The sequence below is a fragment of the Lissotriton helveticus genome, chromosome 7 (assembly GCF_964261635.1).
Source record: "Lissotriton helveticus chromosome 7, aLisHel1.1, whole genome shotgun sequence".
Classification (NCBI taxonomy): Eukaryota; Metazoa; Chordata; class Amphibia; order Caudata; family Salamandridae; genus Lissotriton; species Lissotriton helveticus.
This window is the reverse complement of record NC_136068.1, coordinates 1,687,389,696-1,687,408,552: the sequence shown is the minus strand read 5'-3', so window position 1 is coordinate 1,687,408,552 and position 18,857 is coordinate 1,687,389,696. Positions and strand designations below refer to the sequence as shown.

At 45.2% G+C, this 18,857-nt stretch overlaps 1 long non-coding RNA gene across 1 annotated transcript; it reads right to left on the bottom strand.

Moving 5' to 3' along the window:
- Positions 1-6,263: 6,263 nt before the first annotated feature.
- LOC144767620 (uncharacterized) lies at positions 6,264-18,440 on the bottom strand. Its single transcript, XR_013598283.1, has 3 exons — positions 18,215-18,440; positions 17,845-17,942; positions 6,264-6,381 (listed from the first exon to the last, which is right to left on the bottom strand). It is a non-coding gene; the product is annotated as an uncharacterized LOC144767620 (long non-coding RNA).
- Positions 18,441-18,857: the final 417 nt, after the last annotated feature.

Genomic DNA, 18,857 nt, shown 5'->3' with positions numbered 1-18,857 from the left:
CATAAAAAGTTTATCAGAACTCCGCAGCAAACAAGACGCGTTTCGGCAGGCACTTTCGTCACTATCAGGCATGCCAAAAACGGTCACCATTTTATCATCTTTCCGGAATACAGAAAAAAATTGACCTCTTTTCAATCTGGAGAGGTTCTGTAGAGTCAGCACAGGCATACAATGAAGTTCTGAATACCAACCAGGTTAATATCAAATTCATTGGAGAAATTAGTTCTACTTCGGTGAACTTTTGAGACCTGGTGGTTTATGTATCGAATACAACTCTATGTACCAAACTCTACAGAAAGCCCATGGAATTCTATAATTAACGCCACCAGCAGTCATTCGCACAGTCTGATCAGTAGCATTCCTTATGGAGAGCTCCTGAGGATTAAGAGAAACACACTACAGACTGTGATTTTCAGAGGGCAGCACAGGACAGCATAACGAGATTTGGCTATCGTGGCTATGGCAGACTGATGTTGGATTAAGCTCACAGGAATGCCAGCATGGTATCTAGGTACAAGTTATTAAAAGATAAACCAAAAGTCATCAAAGAAATAGACTAATTCAGCCTAATTACTACTTTCTCAGATAACTCTGACCAGCTAAGGAACATTATGCGGAAGAACTGGCATACGCTAAAAACCGATGCCATCATAGGACAGGATATACCTGTGAGACCTATGATAACTTTTACAGGCACAGTCTCTAAAGGACAGTCTGGTGAGCAGTCACTCTACTAAGGGAAAGATAGGCATAATCTAGAAAGATCTACATGGTTTTTTCTCATGTGGGAAGTGTAAAGCCTGTCAAAATAGTAAGAAAACTACCACGTACACAGTACCAGGATTATACAAACCAAAAATGATTAGCACATTTTTAACATGCAGTACACCATTGCCTACTGTCTGGTTTGCCCGTGTGGGTTAAAATGTATTGGGAGTACCATCCATCCCAGAAAAGTCAGCATATCGGAGCATATGAGGGCCATTGCCAAGAAAAATGCAACCTATCCGGTTGCTATACATTTTAGCACACATCATGACGGCAACAGGGATCTTTTGACATATTTTTGTCTGGATCATGCAGCAAATAAACCCAGAGGAGGGGATCGAATTTTGAGGCTCAGGAGGCAGAGACAGGCTATATCATAGGCATACAGACTAAGGCTTCACAAGGGATGAACAGCAATGAAGAGCTGTCCGTCTATTTAGGAGAAGGCAGTTAGATTAAGGGTATTAATCTCTTGATGTGTATAGTTTTGGCCTGATGACATTGTTGACTAGACACACCTGTAGCAGGGGATAGAAGTGGCACTATATATAAAATATTTTATGTGGTAACTGATGATGATTTGTTTGCTGGGGACATGAGTAGTGGAGAAAATAAGATATATGTGAGAGGAGTGACCGATTAGCCCATCCAGGGCATAATGATGTTTTTTTAACACTCTATCTGGGTAACAGTAACATTACGCAAATATGGCATTACTGATCATTGACGGAAGTCTCTCCACTATGTCTATGAGTTTGACAAACCCATCCAGGGCAGAATTGTTGTAGCAGTTTTTATCTCCAATATGACTAATTGTATTTACAATGAACTGTGACTGAGATATTGATCATATTGTGCATTTGATGGCATTAATGTACCAGTATTACGGCAATATTTACCAAACTAAGAAGGCGCTGGCCAATATGCTTGAATGAGCTCTTCTTCTGTATTCCGGAAAGGTTCTGACAGTTTCCGGCGCGCCTGAAACTGACGAAGGCGACTGCTAAAACGCGTCTTGTTTGATGTGGAGTTCTAATAAACTGCTTATGAACTCACCCCGTGAGAGCATCATATATAGACTGCCGATTTATGACTAAATAAACCCTTTTCACATGTAATACGGAGTTTGGGCTCGGCTCTTTTGTTCTTTGTATGAAGAAGTTCACAAAGGAGTTTGTGCAATATATATATATATATATATATTCACTGAAAAAACCATAGGTTTCAGGTCATATATAGTTAGGAATTAGCATAAAAAACCATTGAAATTGCTCCTATAAAGTTAGTTGTACTAACTATATTTCGCGCACCCGCAAGCCGCTGCTGATGATACACAAAGTATATAAAATAGATAAAATATGTAAAGCCCCGGAAAATAGGAAAGGGTAGATTGGTGATGGGATGGTGAAAGTAAAGAATGAGTCACAGAGTCACAGAGAACTAAATACAACAAAACTAATCCTAAATTAACACAGTAGAACAAATAAAATCAACAATTAATTAATGTCCAGTATCACGGAGGCTCCTTTGATTAGTGCACGATTGCAACTGACACACGATTTCGGTCTTCAACTTTAACACGTCTGAAGCCGTAGAATTAATACAGCGCCGGGTGGCCCGTCTACCACATTGAAATTTTAGGCTCCCATGCCCCGTGGTATTTCTGCCCTCACCAGATTTGGCATCACCCACGGACCATGAATACCCTGATATAATACCTAGCGGTGTCCAATAAACGCCAGTGTTTACCATCGTTCACCTGGTCCGCAGGGTTTCCTGCTTTTGGCAGATCTGGTGCCTTAATAACGATCCCCTGAAGCCAACTACGACTTGTTGAAGATACGACTAAAATAGTGACCACAATAGTAAGCATGGGCGGATTTTGCGGATTCGCAATCCGCGAATTTGCGGATTTGCGTATTTGCGGATTGCGACAATACGCAAAATCCGCGAATTCTCGCGGATTTGCGTATTTTTTTGGGGGGGGTGTGTTCGCACGGGTTTCTGCAAGTTCGCGAGGGTTTTGTACAATTTTGCAAATTGCAAACTTACTTGTCGGGTCGCCAGTTTTGCGAACTTGTTGTTTCTACGTGCCCAGCCTGTTTGCAAGGCTTTCTTCATCACTGCCACCCTCTGTCACCACTGGCACTCTCTTTGGTCACCCATGCCACCCTCTGGCTCACCCATGTCACCCTCTGTGTCATCACAGCACCCTCTGGTTCACCAGTGTACATTATTGGGGCAAAGCAAAGCACTGCCATCCTCTGTCAACACTGGCACTCTGGTTCACCCATGCCACCCTCTGGCTGGCACACCCATGCCACCCTCGGTGTCATCACAGCACCCTCTGATTGACCAGTGAGTGTACATTATTGTGGCAAAGCCAAGCACACCTGCTAAGTGCTTTAAGTTTTGCAAACAACAACACCTGCCCTGCCCCAACTGACATTAATGAAGGCTGGCACCTGCTTGTCTGCTCCCTTTCCTTTTTGTTGCAATAACAGGATGCAATGGCATACTTGTAACTATTCTGTGTCTGTCAGAGCAGGGTCACACAATAGTTGCAAGTAGGCAACCGGATTCTGGAGGGCCCCTTCAGGAAGCACTACAGGGAAATGGTTACAAATGATGAGCTCGAACTTTTGCACTTGCTCGTTGGTTTTGCTTTTGCAAAACTCGTTTTTCGGTAATTTCGCCCTATTCGCGAGGCGCGGCGTCGTGCGAAATCGACCGTGGAAGCCCCGAACTCGTGCGAGTTACCCCAAGGTTGAGTATGGGCGCCGCCATTTTGTTTGCGTGACGTATTTCCGTTTCCGCCCGCTATGTGTAATCTCGCGCAATGAGCGCCTTGCGAATGCAAGTTCGCACGAGTTCGTGAGAGAAATTGCGTGCGAACTTACTTACACGCACGTGTTCGGGCCGCCATCTTGTTTTTCATTCATTCCTATGTGTCTGGGCATGGTGTTTCTATCCTCTGTATATCTCTGCCATCCTTTGCTTGTTTTAATATTTTTTTGATCTATTCAACTTTTTTTCTATCCCTCTAGTTTTCTAGGTCTATATTTTTGTGTTTTAGGCTACTTTTGTTTACTTTTCAACTACTTTTTTAAACTTTTATTTCCTTCTTCCCTACTCTTATTCTTTTTCATTTTGTCTTTTTCACCTGCCCAGAACATGGTGAAGACAGCTGTCAAGCTGCCCAAGACGGGCACCGCAGCCCGTGCCCGGCTCCCGTGTGGCCGTTTGAGGGCGGAAATGGTGGTGCCCAGGGAGATCTTCAGCCCTGAGGAGGTGGGCTCACTCGTTTTTTATGTGCAGCGCCGTCTCCCCAAGACCATCGCGGCAGGCGGCAGGATCGCTGCTGGTTATACCAACAGCCAGGAGCGACGGAAGCGGTGGAGGCAGGTGTGCCGGGCCCTTTTTGACATCACGGGGGTCCAGCGCACCTACAATCAAGTGACCCACCGCTGGACCGATATCCTGGACCGGGAGCGCGACCTGCTAGACCTGCTGGGAGTGGAGGTCCCCGGGCTTGGTGAGTAGTAGTAGCAATTTTTTCATCACTCACTACTCTGTTTTTTCTCCTGCTCTGTGTGACTGTGTTATATTGCAAATGTTTGCTTTAACTTTTTTACAAAGAGCAATAATGCTGCTGATTACATTGATAGGAGAGGTAAATTAATATTTCAAAATCTTCTGTGCATTTCAGGTGCACTGTTCTCCTTCTCTGTGGCGGTGCCACTGCTTATTTGTTTTCTATTTTGTGTTCATTTAATTGGGCTGAGTAATGTATGAGTGTACTTTACAGAACTGCGTAATGCTAGACACAAAGGGGCAGATTTACAAGCCCCTTGCGCCACGTTTACGCTGCCTTACCTGACGCACAGCGACGTAAACGTGGCGCATCCCTGCGAGTCATGTACAACGAGATGCATCTAAGGAGATGCGCCACGTTAAGGCCTGGGCCTGCGCCACAATGGGTGCGTTCCCACGCAAGAGGGGGGATGAGGGGGGGATGGTCAGGCAGCTGTGCGCCTCGCAAAAGTGCCTGCGTGAAATCTACAAGATTTAACGCAGGCACTTCCGCGACACTGCTACGTCAATTCTTTATGCCTGCTTGCTTGAAGCAGGCGTAAGGACTGTGCGGTATGTTGAGTATTGGGCAGCCCTGAGCATTGCTATAGTTGCATCGCGCCCGCGACGCGACTCTAGAGATGCGCCCCTCTTTCGTCACGAGATGCGTCACGCATCGGCCTACCCTTGCGCCAGGGTTTGCCGCATTGTAATTGCGGCGCATCTGCCGTGACGCAAGGTTAGTTTTGCGTTACGCATTTGTTCTGGTGCACATCTGGAGGTGTCCAGCTCAGAACTCGTAAGTATGCCCCTAAGTGTCAGATTAGCAATTACCTGCGCATCCCTGCAAAGTGTGCGGCACGCCAGCACCACCCATGGTGCGCCGTATTTACAATGCGGCACACCATGGTCCCAAAACGTCACCGAAGCGTTACGCATCGGTGCCGTAAAGGCGGCTCATTGATGGAGTTGCGTTGCAACGATGGCGCAGCTCCAGCAATGCTGCGTCAAGCCGTAAGTCTGCTTCATGCAGGCGCAGGGTTTCAGTGACGCATCATTGTCCTAAATGACTGATTGAAATGTTATATATTCCCCATAGCCACTTTTAGCATGCGTTCCCGCGCAGGAACGCCCTCCCTTGCGCTGGAACGCTCCCTTATGGCGCAGGGCTTTAGAATGGGATGCATCTCCCATATGCGTCACGTTGTTAATATACGCCACACCATGGCGCCTCTCTTGTTGTGGCGCTGCGTCACAAAAGTGAAGCAAGAACGGAGCAAAAGAGCTGCAAGGGGCTTGTAAATCTGCCCCTAGAGTAGAGGCTCAGGTGCAGTCCTTCCTTTGTAGCCCTCTTTTTGGCTGAAATAGTTGGTTCTTGTTCTTTCTAAATGTTTGATTTGGTTGACAAGGACATCGACAAGCAGCAATCATCAATGTTTTCTGTTCATTCTTTCATGTTGTACGTCAGGTCCGCCCAGGGGCAAGCGGACAGAAAAAGCGGATGCAGTGGCTCCAAAGGAGGAGGATGCAGGCCAGGGCGGCGAGTGCTCCTTTGCTGGCCCCAGTAAGCTTTCATTTAAATATCTAGAGGACCTATTGTTGTCCAAGCGTTCCTAATTTAATTTTTTCGAAATAGTGTTTAGATAGGAGCAAAATCAATAATACTACTGTTGCAGGGACAATTCTCCACAAACCGAACTATGGACACCAAAGACCAGAGTAATAATATTTCAGAGTGGCGTGTTTGGCACACCGTATAAACCTGGTAGTGTCAGCGGCACGGACTCCTCCTGGCAAAAATTGCAAAACCTTTCGCTCAGTCACTCTAGTCTGGAGGACCAAAAACCACAGAGTCTATTCAAGTTTAAAAGCTTTATTAAAAGTTTAAGTAAACACATATATTAAAATAAAGTTAGTTGGAAATGGAAAAGTGCTTGGTGCTGAGTTGATGAGTAATGGAACACATTTCTTGTGGTCGAGCCGAGCTTTCACCTGGTTTGAAGTTGATGTTGCTCTTGTCCTTAGAAGTCCAGTTTCTGTCTGTTCAGAGAAAAATGGTGTGTGTTAAAATTAAGCAAGCATTCATCAATTATGTCAAAAAAATGCAGCAAGACAACAGCCTTCCCTGGAAGGAGGGACATTTTTACTTTAGACTAGAGTAGACAGTCAATTACTTTTTCTGTTGTTTTCACATTCTTCATTCATACTTAGACCAACTACTAGTGAGTGGTGTAATCTAACATTCTTAAATCTACTTTGTAGGTGGAACATCTGGTGGCGGGGCCAGCTCGGATGTGGTAATAGTGATCGACTCCGAGTCCGAGGACCACTCTGGGGAGGAGGCGGCGCAAGAGGAGTCGGACCAAGAAGTACAGACTGTGAGGAAGGAGACAGTGGTGGTGGCGGGTACAGGTAAGCTGGATCATGGTACTATCTGACTCTTAGATAGCATATGATGTGTATCTACAGAGAGTAGACGGTCACTGGATGAACTACGAACATACTATGAAATGTTTCCAGGGGGGGGTGCAACATCATCACCATCTCCTGAGTCCTACTCCTGACATGATTGATAGTGTGGTTTGTGGCCAAGGGCTGCACCGAAGGGGGCAGGGTCGGTGGGGGAGGGGGGTGTATCTAGAGCAACAAAAAAAAATATGACCATGAAATTGAAATCATGCCCCTGCAGCGGATGCCTTCGTCCACTGAGCCACCAGACCTGGCATACACATTACACACATCTTTCTTTCTCTCTCCCCCTCCCTCTCTCTCTGTCTCCCTCCCTCATCCTCCCTCTGTCACCCTCTGGCTCCCTCCCTCTCTCTCTCTCTCCTTCTGTCTTCCTCTCTCTCTGTCTCTGCCTCTATCTGTCTGTCGGTCCCAGCCTGCTGTAATTACCATATTGCAATTTGTCACTGGGCCAGCACTGGATGGACCTGCGATCCAGGGGGGGGCAATCGCGCCCTCTCTTGCCCATCCCTGCGGACGCCCATGATATTGGCCTGAATAGTTTCTTTTGTACTGCGCTGGCTAGTTGCTAGTTGTACTGTGACAAAACTTCCTGCTGAATCATTTTGTGTTAATCATATTCTTAAAGAGCATTGGTTACAGATTATGTCTTTCTTTCTTCATATAGTTGGTCATACTAAAACAAACAACAAAAAAAGAGAGAGGTCTGAACTGGTCAAGCCCACGGCTACCAGAAACGTGGAGCAAAAAGATAAGCGAGATATTATTGATCACAGTCACTCTAGTTTAGTGGGATCATAGTCACTCTATTTGAGTAGGAAAGCCCTCACACACCGACCTAGTCAGTGTCATGCTTCATCATCGGGCCCCACCGAAGAGACAGAGTGTCTCTTCGGTGTGCTGCGACGCCAGAAAGACTGCGGAGCTGGTTGTGTGGGGAGGATGTGTTGTGAAGATTCTCAAATTAAAAGTGACTAACAGGGTATCAAAAAAACTTTAATAAGTGATCCCTAAGACACGTGTAAGTGGTATATGTGTCTGAATTTAATAGCCAAGGTTATTAGGATCTAGTTTAAATTCAGCTAAATACCACAAATTTATTAAAATCAGTCAACATGTTTCTGCCTTCAATGTGGTATATATTCACCATGGCATTCTTCAGGACTAAAACCCCGGCGGTATGGACACTCTAATAGTCCACCCTGACCTGGGGGCGTGAAAGTGAAAAGGAAAAGTGAAAAAAGTGCTTAAAATGGGAGAGCAATTTGCTCAATCCAAAAAACCCCAAAATTAGGGGTGTATCAGCACCTGTAGGAAAAGATATACAGACAAACACATAAAGACATACATACAATTAGTATATGCCAGCGTGGACTTATCGTAGTGCTCCTAAGATGGTGGCAAACCTTTGTGTGCACACAATAATAGATAACTTATGCACCATCCAAGTAGCCCTTTGGGAATAATCGTATTTACTAGGAGGTGAAGTGCTAGAGGTGGTTTAAAAACTACTATTGTAGTGAAGGAGATAAAAACGCGATGTGAACTCTCCATGAGAAGGGATCAATTTGACCAAATGGTCAGTGACCCCCACAAGATGGTGGAATATGGAGAACATCTCACTTTAAAAGTGGGCGCTACTTGCACCATGGGTCTCGGGAGGGGGGTTGGAGCGCGATTGGCACATCCTAAGAAAAAGTACAGAGTCGAAATGTCAGCATAACCCATACAACACACAGGCACTTAGCTTTGTTAGTCGTAGTAATCGTTCCGCTGTGGATGTAGACTCACGCCCTCAGCGCTCACAGCCCGCTTTTAAACCTGTTGCGACCCTCTAGACCGGACCCCGACGATGGGAAGCGGGGCCGGTGAATGCGTATAAGAGCGCTTTGTTTACGCGCTCGATTTCGGGTTTGGGCGTGCCTCGCTGTTCTTGCGATGGGCGTGTCTCAGTGAAAGCGAGGCTTGGGGCGCACACGCCCACTAAGGCGGATGCGCGTTACTGATCGGACCGAGGCTTGAATTAAGGAGCCTATCCCTACGCTAAGCCTCAGGGGGGTGTTTACACGCTGATAGTTGTTATGACGACCAAGGGAAAACATTGTCTCTCGGAAAAGGGAGCGAGGGATTAGCTATTTCGATCGGCAAGATTTACTTTGCAATCAGGAACTTGGAACTGCTATAAACCAGTGGGTTCATAAATAGGGAAGGACAGTGTGAAAGAGCACATAAAGGATTGTGATTTTGTACACATAGATTGAACTGTGGACTGGGATGTTAAAGTACACAGAGTTTTTTATGAAAAATAAATCGAATGTTACATGTTTTTAAGCAGATCAGTTCTGTGTAGTATTTGACAGCCAGCTGGAGTTAAAGAGTTCATGTTAGGACTGTGTTCCAGGGAATATCGTCGTTGAGCCCATTGATATTTGTCCCCAGACGGTATACCCAACGCTGTTCCTTTTCGAACAGTCTATTTTGTATATTCCTTGCACCATCAATTGCTTCAATGACAGTCCATGTCATGTCATTAGTGGTATGATTCTTTTCTAGGAAATGGCGGCTCAGCTTAGTGGTTACTTTCTTGCACCTTATGTTACTCCGGTGTTCGCAGATCCTTTGTTTCACTTTTCTAGTGGTCATGCCAACGTACCGAAGGTTACAGGAACATGTGATCAAATAGACCACATTGCATGAGTTGCAATTAGTATGAACACGTTGCGTCCACACTTTCCCTTCTTCCAATGTCAATGTTTTTGTAGGTTGTGTTAAATGGCAAACACTACAATCCGAGCAGGGATAATGCCCGGTGATTTTAGGGAGTCCCCACGATGTTGTTACTGATGGTGTGATATTCAGTGGATTCTCTTTTGGGCGTGTGTGGACCAGCGTATCTTTTAGACTGCGTCCCTTTTTAAAGGAAAAAAGGGGTTTTTCCCAATCCTTTTTAAAGGTTCTTACAATACTCCAGTGTTTATTTATACTCTTTTTCATGGTGTTGGAGAGGCTGCTGTATGTCGTGACACAGGTGAGTGGAATCTGATCTGAATTATTAGTTCTTTCTTCAAGGAGAGCTTCCCTTGGCTGATTTTTAGCTCTTTTGAATCCCTTGCTTAGTGTGGAATTAGGATAGCCTCTATTTCTCAATTTTTCGGTCAGATCAGCTGATTGACTTTTGAAGTCTGTGGTTGTGCTGCAATTCCTCCGCAGCCTGAGAAATTGCCCGTAAGGTAGATTTTCTTTTAACGGGCGCGGGTGAAAGCTGTTAAATTGTAGTAGATTGTTTTTTGCAGTAGGTTTATTGTAGGTTTTTGTAGCCAGTGTCGTTCCGCTGATTGAAATAACCACATCTAAGAATACGATTTCTTTTCTGTTTGTGGTGTTGGTAAATCTTAGGTTAGGGTCTAAGGTATTGATCCATGAAAGGAAATCTTTCAAGTCATTATCACTACCATTCCAAATGAGTAGGATGTCGTCAATGTAGCGTTTCCACAAAAGCATTGACGAAGAAAAGTTAGCAGTTGGTGGTAGGATATGTTTAGCCTCAAAATCTGCCACATACAGCCCCGCCACGCTCGGCGCGAAGGTGCTGCCCATGGATGTCCCAGAGCATTGTAGGTACAGTTTATTTTTGAATGAGAAAAAGTTCTCTTTTAGTGCTATAGTGGCACAATCGATGATGAATTTTTTTGGGGTCTGGAATTCCCAGTCGGTTGAGTCTAGGGCCTTTTTAAGGACCTCGATTGTGTCATCCTGCGGAATGCTAGTATAGAGGCTTTCCACGTCTAGTGTTACAAGGGTAATAGAGTTTTCAGGAAAGTTTATTTCTGTCAGAAGTCGTAACAGGCTCTTGGTGTCCTTAAGGTAGGTCGGTGTAGACTGGACTAATGGTTTCAAAAAATAATCACAAAATTGTGATAGCGGTTCCAGAAGTGACCCTATGCCAGAGACGATTGGGCGTCCAGGTGGAGGGAGTTTGTTTTTATGCATTTTCGGCAGAGTGTAGAAGTAGGGTATTTTACTACTTGTGTTATTCAAAAATGCAGCTTCATTCTTGGAAATCTGGTCTTGGTCCTCTGCTTGTTTTACCATAGAGCTAATTCTTTTAGCAAGATCTGGGGTTGGGTCCAATGCCAGTGGCGTGTAATTTCTAACGTCACTGAGTAGATTTTTGCAGGTGGTCTCATACGCAGTTGTGTCTTGGATGACGATCCCTCCGCCCTTGTCCGCGGGTTTTATGGTTATGGAGGTGTCGTTTTTTAATTGTTGCAATGCCTCAAATTCAGCAGTACTGAAATTCCCGAATGTTTTCGGGTTCTGGCAATGTTCTAGGTCCTTAAATACCGCTTGCTCAAAAGCAGTTATGGCTGCCGGTATTGTGTGTGAGGGTGGGATGAAGGTGGAGTTAGGTCTTAAACCTGTGTCACCTTTCCTGATTGATTCTAGTGGGTCTATTTTTCCATCAAAAAAAGCTTTCAGTTTCAATTTGCGAAAGAACCCTGCTAATTCGCAGTGCATTTTGAATTTATCGGGTTTGGCTGTGGGGACAAAACCCAGCCCCTTCTCCAAAACTTTCATCTCCACAGGAGTAAGTACTCTAGTGGATAGGTTTGTCACTAGACTTAGACTCCGCTCGGGCCCGGCTGCTGGTTGCTCCGGGTGTGGTTCGCTACTGAGTCTTCTTCCTGCCAGGTTACTCTGGTGTTCCCTCTCCTCTTGCCTCGGCCTCTCCGGCCGCTCTCTAAAAAAGGCTGTCTATACTGTTGTTGGTAGTTGGCCGGGGGCATGAAGCCTGGGTTCCAGCCCATAAAAGGAAAAGGTGGCTGTTGGAAAGCATATGGGTGGGCACCCATCCCCATTTGTGGGGGGTACCAATGTTGGTGATTGCCTTGATTACCATGTCCACTTCTGTTCGTTCTATTACCACGATTACCCCTTCTTTTAGTTTGTTTGAAGGAGTTGTTACTAGAACCGCTGCTATTCGATGAGTCCTCATCTGAGTAGTCTGGGTTGTTGGCATTACGTGCTGGTGGAGTGAATGAGGCCGCAGAGTAGGGATATACTTTCTCAAACTCAAATTTCTTTTGGTCTTTTTGAAGTTTTGTCACCTTTGATTGCATTAGATTGTCTTTGTATTCACTCATCTCCTTGTTAAGTTCGTCTAGTCGTTTTTTATAGCCGGTGATAGTGGCTTTGAAGTGAGTCTCGGTTTCCCTGATTTCTATCATGATGGATTCCGAGAGTCTTAAGGCTGTTTTGATTATCAGGACCATCCAATCGCGTGTGCAGTGCCATGCGATTGCGGCCCAGTCCTTCCTGAAGGCAGCATCATTCAGAAAGAATGGGACAGCCTGTCCGAAAAAAAGAAAGAGCACATTCGTACCGTCCTCCATGGTACAATCATGAAGGGCTATTTAACAACCAACACAGCACCGAAAGGACTTTTGGTGACTAATGCCCCACGCATCTTTCTGAATGATGCTGCCTTCAGGAAGGACTGGGCCGCAATCGCATGGCACTGCACACGCGATTGGATGGTCCTGATAATCAAAACAGCCTTAAGACTCTCGGAATCCATCATGATAGAAATCAGGGAAACCGAGACTCACTTCAAAGCCACTATCACCGGCTATAAAAAACGACTAGACGAACTTAACAAGGAGATGAGTGAATACAAAGACAATCTAATGCAATCAAAGGTGACAAAACTTCAAAAAGACCAAAAGAAATTTGAGTTTGAGAAAGTATATCCCTACTCTGCGGCCTCATTCACTCCACCAGCACGTAATGCCAACAACCCAGACTACTCAGATGAGGACTCATCGAATAGCAGCGGTTCTAGTAACAACTCCTTCAAACAAACTAAAAGAAGGGGTAATCGTGGTAATAGAACGAACAGAAGTGGACATGGTAATCAAGGCAATCACCAACATTGGTACCCCCCACAAATGGGGATGGGTGCCCACCCATATGCTTTCCAACAGCCACCTTTTCCTTTTATGGGCTGGAACCCAGGCTTCATGCCCCCGGCCAACTACCAACAACAGTATAGACAGCCTTTTTTAGAGAGCGGCCGGAGAGGCCGAGGCAAGAGGAGAGGGAACACCAGAGTAACCTGGCAGGAAGAAGACTCAGTAGCGAACCACACCCGGAGCAACCAGCAGCCGGGCCCGAGCGGAGTCTAAGTCTAGTGACAAACCTATCCACTAGAGTACTTACTCCTGTGGAGATGAAAGTTTTGGAGAAGGGGCTGGGTTTTGTCCCCACAGCCAAACCCGATAAATTCAAAATGCACTGCGAATTAGCAGGGTTCTTTCGCAAATTGAAACTGAAAGCTTTTTTTGATGGAAAAATAGACCCACTAGAATCAATCAGGAAAGGTGACACAGGTTTAAGACCTAACTCCACCTTCATCCCACCCTCACACACAATACCGGCAGCCATAACTGCTTTTGAGCAAGCGGTATTTAAGGACCTAGAACATTGCCAGAACCCGAAAACATTCGGGAATTTCAGTACTGCTGAATTTGAGGCATTGCAACAATTAAAAAACGACACCTCCATAACCATAAAACCCGCGGACAAGGGCGGAGGGATCGTCATCCAAGACACAACTGCGTATGAGACCACCTGCAAAAATCTACTCAGTGACGTTAGAAATTACACGCCACTGGCATTGGACCCAACCCCAGATCTTGCTAAAAGAATTAGCTCTATGGTAAAACAAGCAGAGGACCAAGACCAGATTTCCAAGAATGAAGCTGCATTTTTGAATAACACAAGTAGTAAAATACCCTACTTCTACACTCTGCCGAAAATGCATAAAAACAAACTCCCTCCACCTGGACGCCCAATCGTCTCTGGCATAGGGTCACTTCTGGAACCGCTATCACAATTTTGTGATTATTTTTTGAAACCATTAGTCCAGTCTACACCGACCTACCTTAAGGACACCAAGAGCCTGTTACGACTTCTGACAGAAATAAACTTTCCTGAAAACTCTATTACCCTTGTAACACTAGACGTGGAAAGCCTCTATACTAGCATTCCGCAGGATGACACAATCGAGGTCCTTAAAAAGGCCCTAGACTCAACCGACTGGGAATTCCAGACCCCAAAAAAAATCATCATCGATTGTGCCACTATAGCACTAAAAGAGAACTTTTTCTCATTCAAAAATAAACTGTACCTACAATGCTCTGGGACATCCATGGGCAGCACCTTCGCGCCGAGCGTGGCGGGGCTGTATGTGGCAGATTTTGAGGCTAAACATATCCTACCACCAACTGCTAACTTTTCTTCGTCAATGCTTTTGTGGAAACGCTACATTGACGACATCCTACTCATTTGGAATGGTAGTGATAATGACTTGAAAGATTTCCTTTCATGGATCAATACCTTAGACCCTAACCTAAGATTTACCAACACCACAAACAGAAAAGAAATCGTATTCTTAGATGTGGTTATTTCAATCAGCGGAACGACACTGGCTACAAAAACCTACAATAAACCTACTGCAAAAAACAATCTACTACAATTTAACAGCTTTCACCCGCGCCCGTTAAAAGAAAATCTACCTTACGGGCAATTTCTCAGGCTGCGGAGGAATTGCAGCACAACCACAGACTTCAAAAGTCAATCAGCTGATCTGACCGAAAAATTGAGAAATAGAGGCTATCCTAATTCCACACTAAGCAAGGGATTCAAAAGAGCTAAAAATCAGCCAAGGGAAGCTCTCCTTGAAGAAAGAACTAATAATTCAGATCAGATTCCACTCACCTGTGTCACGACATACAGCAGCCTCTCCAACACCATGAAAAAGAGTATAAATAAACACTGGAGTATTGTAAGAACCTTTAAAAAGGATTGGGAAAAACCCCTTTTTTCCTTTAAAAAGGGACGCAGTCTAAAAGATACGCTGGTCCACACATGCCCAAAAGAGAATCCACTGAATATCACACCATCAGTAACAACATCGTGGGGACTCCCTAAAATCACCGGGCATTATCCCTGCTCGGATTGTAGTGTTTGCCATTTAACACAACCTACAAAAACATTGACATTGGAAGAAGGGAAAGTGTGGACGCAACGTGTTCATACTAATTGCAACTCATGCAATGTGGTCTATTTGATCACATGTTCCTGTAACCTTCGGTACGTTGGCATGACCACTAGAAAAGTGAAACAAAGGATCTGCGAACACCGGAGTAACATAAGGTGCAAGAAAGTAACCACTAAGCTGAGCCGCCATTTCCTAGAAAAGAATCATACCACTAATGACATGACATGGACTGTCATTGAAGCAATTGATGGTGCAAGGAATATACAAAATAGACTGTTCGAAAAGGAACAGCGTTGGGTATACCGTCTGGGGACAAATATCAATGGGCTCAACGACGATATTCCCTGGAACACAGTCCTAACATGAACTCTTTAACTCCAGCTGGCTGTCAAATACTACACAGAACTGATCTGCTTAAAAACATGTAACATTCGATTTATTTTTCATAAAAAACTCTGTGTACTTTAACATCCCAGTCCACAGTTCAATCTATGTGTACAAAATCACAATCCTTTATGTGCTCTTTCACACTGTCCTTCCCTATTTATGAACCCACTGGTTTATAGCAGTTCCAAGTTCCTGATTGCAAAGTAAATCTTGCCGATCGAAATAGCTAATCCCTCGCTCCCTTTTCCGAGAGACAATGTTTTCCCTTGGTCGTCATAACAACTATCAGCTTGTAAACACCCCCCTGAGGCTTAGCGTAGGGATAGGCTCCTTAATTCAAGCCTCGGTCCGATCAGTAACGCGCATCCGCCTTAGTGGGCGTGTGCGCCCCAAGCCTCGCTTTCACTGAGACACGCCCATCGCAAGAACAGCGAGGCACGCCCAAACCCGAAATCGAGCGCGTAAACAAAGCGCTCTTATACGCATTCACCGGCCCCGCTTCCCATCGTCGGGGTCCGGTCTAGAGGGTCGCAACAGGTTTAAAAGCGGGCTGTGAGCGCTGAGGGCGTGAGTCTACATCCACAGCGGAACGATTACTACGACTAACAAAGCTAAGTGCCTGTGTGTTGTATGGGTTATGCTGACATTTCGACTCTGTACTTTTTCTTAGGATGTGCCAATCGCGCTCCAACCCCCCTCCCGAGACCCATGGTGCAAGTAGCGCCCACTTTTAAAGTGAGATGTTCTCCATATTCCACCATCTTGTGGGGGTCACTGACCATTTGGTCAAATTGATCCCTTCTCATGGAGAGTTCACATCGCGTTTTTATCTCCTTCACTACAATAGTAGTTTTTAAACCACCTCTAGCACTTCACCTCCTAGTAAATACGATTATTCCCAAAGGGCTACTTGGATGGTGCATAAGTTATCTATTATTGTGTGCACACAAAGGTTTGCCACCATCTTAGGAGCACTACGATAAGTCCACGCTGGCATATACTAATTGTATGTATGTCTTTATGTGTTTGTCTGTATATCTTTTCCTACAGGTGCTGATACACCCCTAATTTTGGGGTTTTTTGGATTGAGCAAATTGCTCTCCCATTTTAAGCACTTTTTTAACTTTTCCTTTTCACTTTCACGCCCCCAGGTCAGGGTGGACTATTAGAGTGTCCATACCGCCGGGGTTTTAGTCCTGAAGAATGCCATGGTGAATATATACCACATTGAAGGCAGAAACATGTTGACTGATTTTAATAAATTTGTGGTATTTAGCTGAATTTAAACTAGATCCTAATAACCTTGGCTATTAAATTCAGACACATATACCACTTACACGTGTCTTAGGGATCACTTATTAAAGTTTTTTTGATACCCTGTTAGTCACTTTTAATTTGAGAATCTTCACAACACATCCTCCCCACACAACCAGCTCCGCAGTCTTTCTGGCGTCGCAGCACACCGAAGAGACACTCTGTCTCTTCGGTGGGGCCCGATGATGAAGCATGACACTGACTAGGTCGGTGTGTGAGGGCTTTCCTACTCAAATAGAGTGACTATGATCCCACTAAACTAGAGTGACTGTGATCAATAATATCTCGCTTATCTTTTTGCTCCACGTTTCTGGTAGCCGTGGGCTTGACCAGTTCATACCTCTCTCTTTTTTTGTTGTTTGACATTTAACCGGGGACTAAGAGAGTGTCTTTGCAATCTCCCTACCTCTCTCTTTGTTGATACATACTAAAACAAAACCAACAAGGAGTATGCTGGCTGTACTGGCCCGGCAACGGAGGCTGGATGCAACTGTTGCCCAATATCGGCGGCTGGTGGAACTGGAGGGGGACGACACGCAGTCCAGTACTTCCAATATAACATCTGCATCCTCCTCAGTGACCCCACGTTCTGCCGGTCAGCGCAGTGCTCCAGCCAAACGGAGCCGTGCTGGCAGACGCCACCGCCGAGCAGCAAAGGCTGCACCTCACAGTACTGTAAAGGCTCGCTTGCGCCGAGCAATCCGCAGAGTGTCGGACCTGGAGGCGGAGGTCCGGAAATGGAAAGAGTACCAAAATTTGGTGCAGGGCCTCCGTTTAGATCACGCCACCCTCCGGGAGCAATACGATGCCCTGGCCCTAAGGCATGATGCCCTGGAGGCCAAAGTTAACAACACCATGCATCCCTAGAGTGTCCCTTGCCCTTTTTTTTGTGACTTTTTGGGGGTGGGAATTGGGAGTTGGGTTTTTTGGGGACTTTTGATGGACTATTTATTTGTTGGGGTTAGGGAGGGTCTTGTGGGAGATTATTTTGTTAGGGATATAAAAATATACTTTTTCAAACTTTATCTGAGCATATCTTTTTTTTTACTACTTTTGAGCCTGGTGGGTGGTGGTTTTGCAGTAAGTTCGTTTTACTGAACACTGTCATCGTGTTGGTTCACGTGTAATTGGCCAAATGTTTTCCAAAGTAAATGCCTGTCACAGAGTTTGTTAATTGAAGAGTCCTAGGACTTTACTACTAGTACCACTGTCACTCTCTCGCCTCTCCTAATACTCCATTATACTACCTCCCATCCAAACGCTTATCTTACCTGTAATTTGTGTTTGAGGGCTGGCTCCACTTGGAATTCACAGTGTCCTAAAGCGTTCTGCAGCAGGGCCCCAACTGGAGTTTCCCGGCGTGGATTTTCTGCAAAACAAAAGCAATCAACATTAGAAATATGGCAGCGGTGCTCACAGACCCCAAAATCCTGGAAGCCCCACAGACAGCACCCCTAAGACAGGCAAGCGAGCAATAATAACGCCTAAACGTTCACGTGTAATAGGCCAAATGTTTTCCAAAGTAAATGCCTAACCAATTTCATCCCTTAATAGACCTTGCCAGCAATGGCCCAGCCAAGACCCGTAAACCCAAACGCAAAAAAGTCACACTTAGCAAAATGTATTTAAATGAGGACTCACTACTTCCAGACAGTCCCTCTTTAGGGGACTCGTCAACGTAAGTTTCTTCATTGTGCAGATTCCAGGCATCAGCATTACGGGAAATGGATAGGGTGAGTCTGGAGGAGGAGGATAGACGACCAGGACTGAGTTCTTGTCAACTAACTGTTGTGAACCTGAGGAATGCTGCGGCATCAAAATCAAGACAGTTCTGCTGATGGGCTTGTTGTTTGATTGGTTGATTACAGTTTTGTTGTGAATGTGATGAAGCACTTGCTTAAAAAAGAAAGACAGACACACAGGAATAAAAGTGAATAAGGACTAATGTTAAAGTTAATGAATCATTGACTCATTTTCAGAACTCGCTGTCAGGGAAGCAGAGCTCGTCCTCAAACTCTGCAAATTGAGTCGGTAGTACTTCTGGTAACTGAGGAGAACTTTCCTCAGGTAGGTCGGTGTCCTCTTCTTCCTGCGTGCATTCTCGTACTTTGTAATCTGGTGGTATGAAGTGCTGGTTCATCTTTATCATGGTGAGCCGCTCCACATTTGCGGGCAAGAGGCGGGACCTTTTGCAAGTCACAATGCCACCAGCAGAACTAAAAACACGTTCTGAAGACACGCTTGCGAGTGGGCAAGACAAGTAATTGATAGCCAGGTTGGTGAG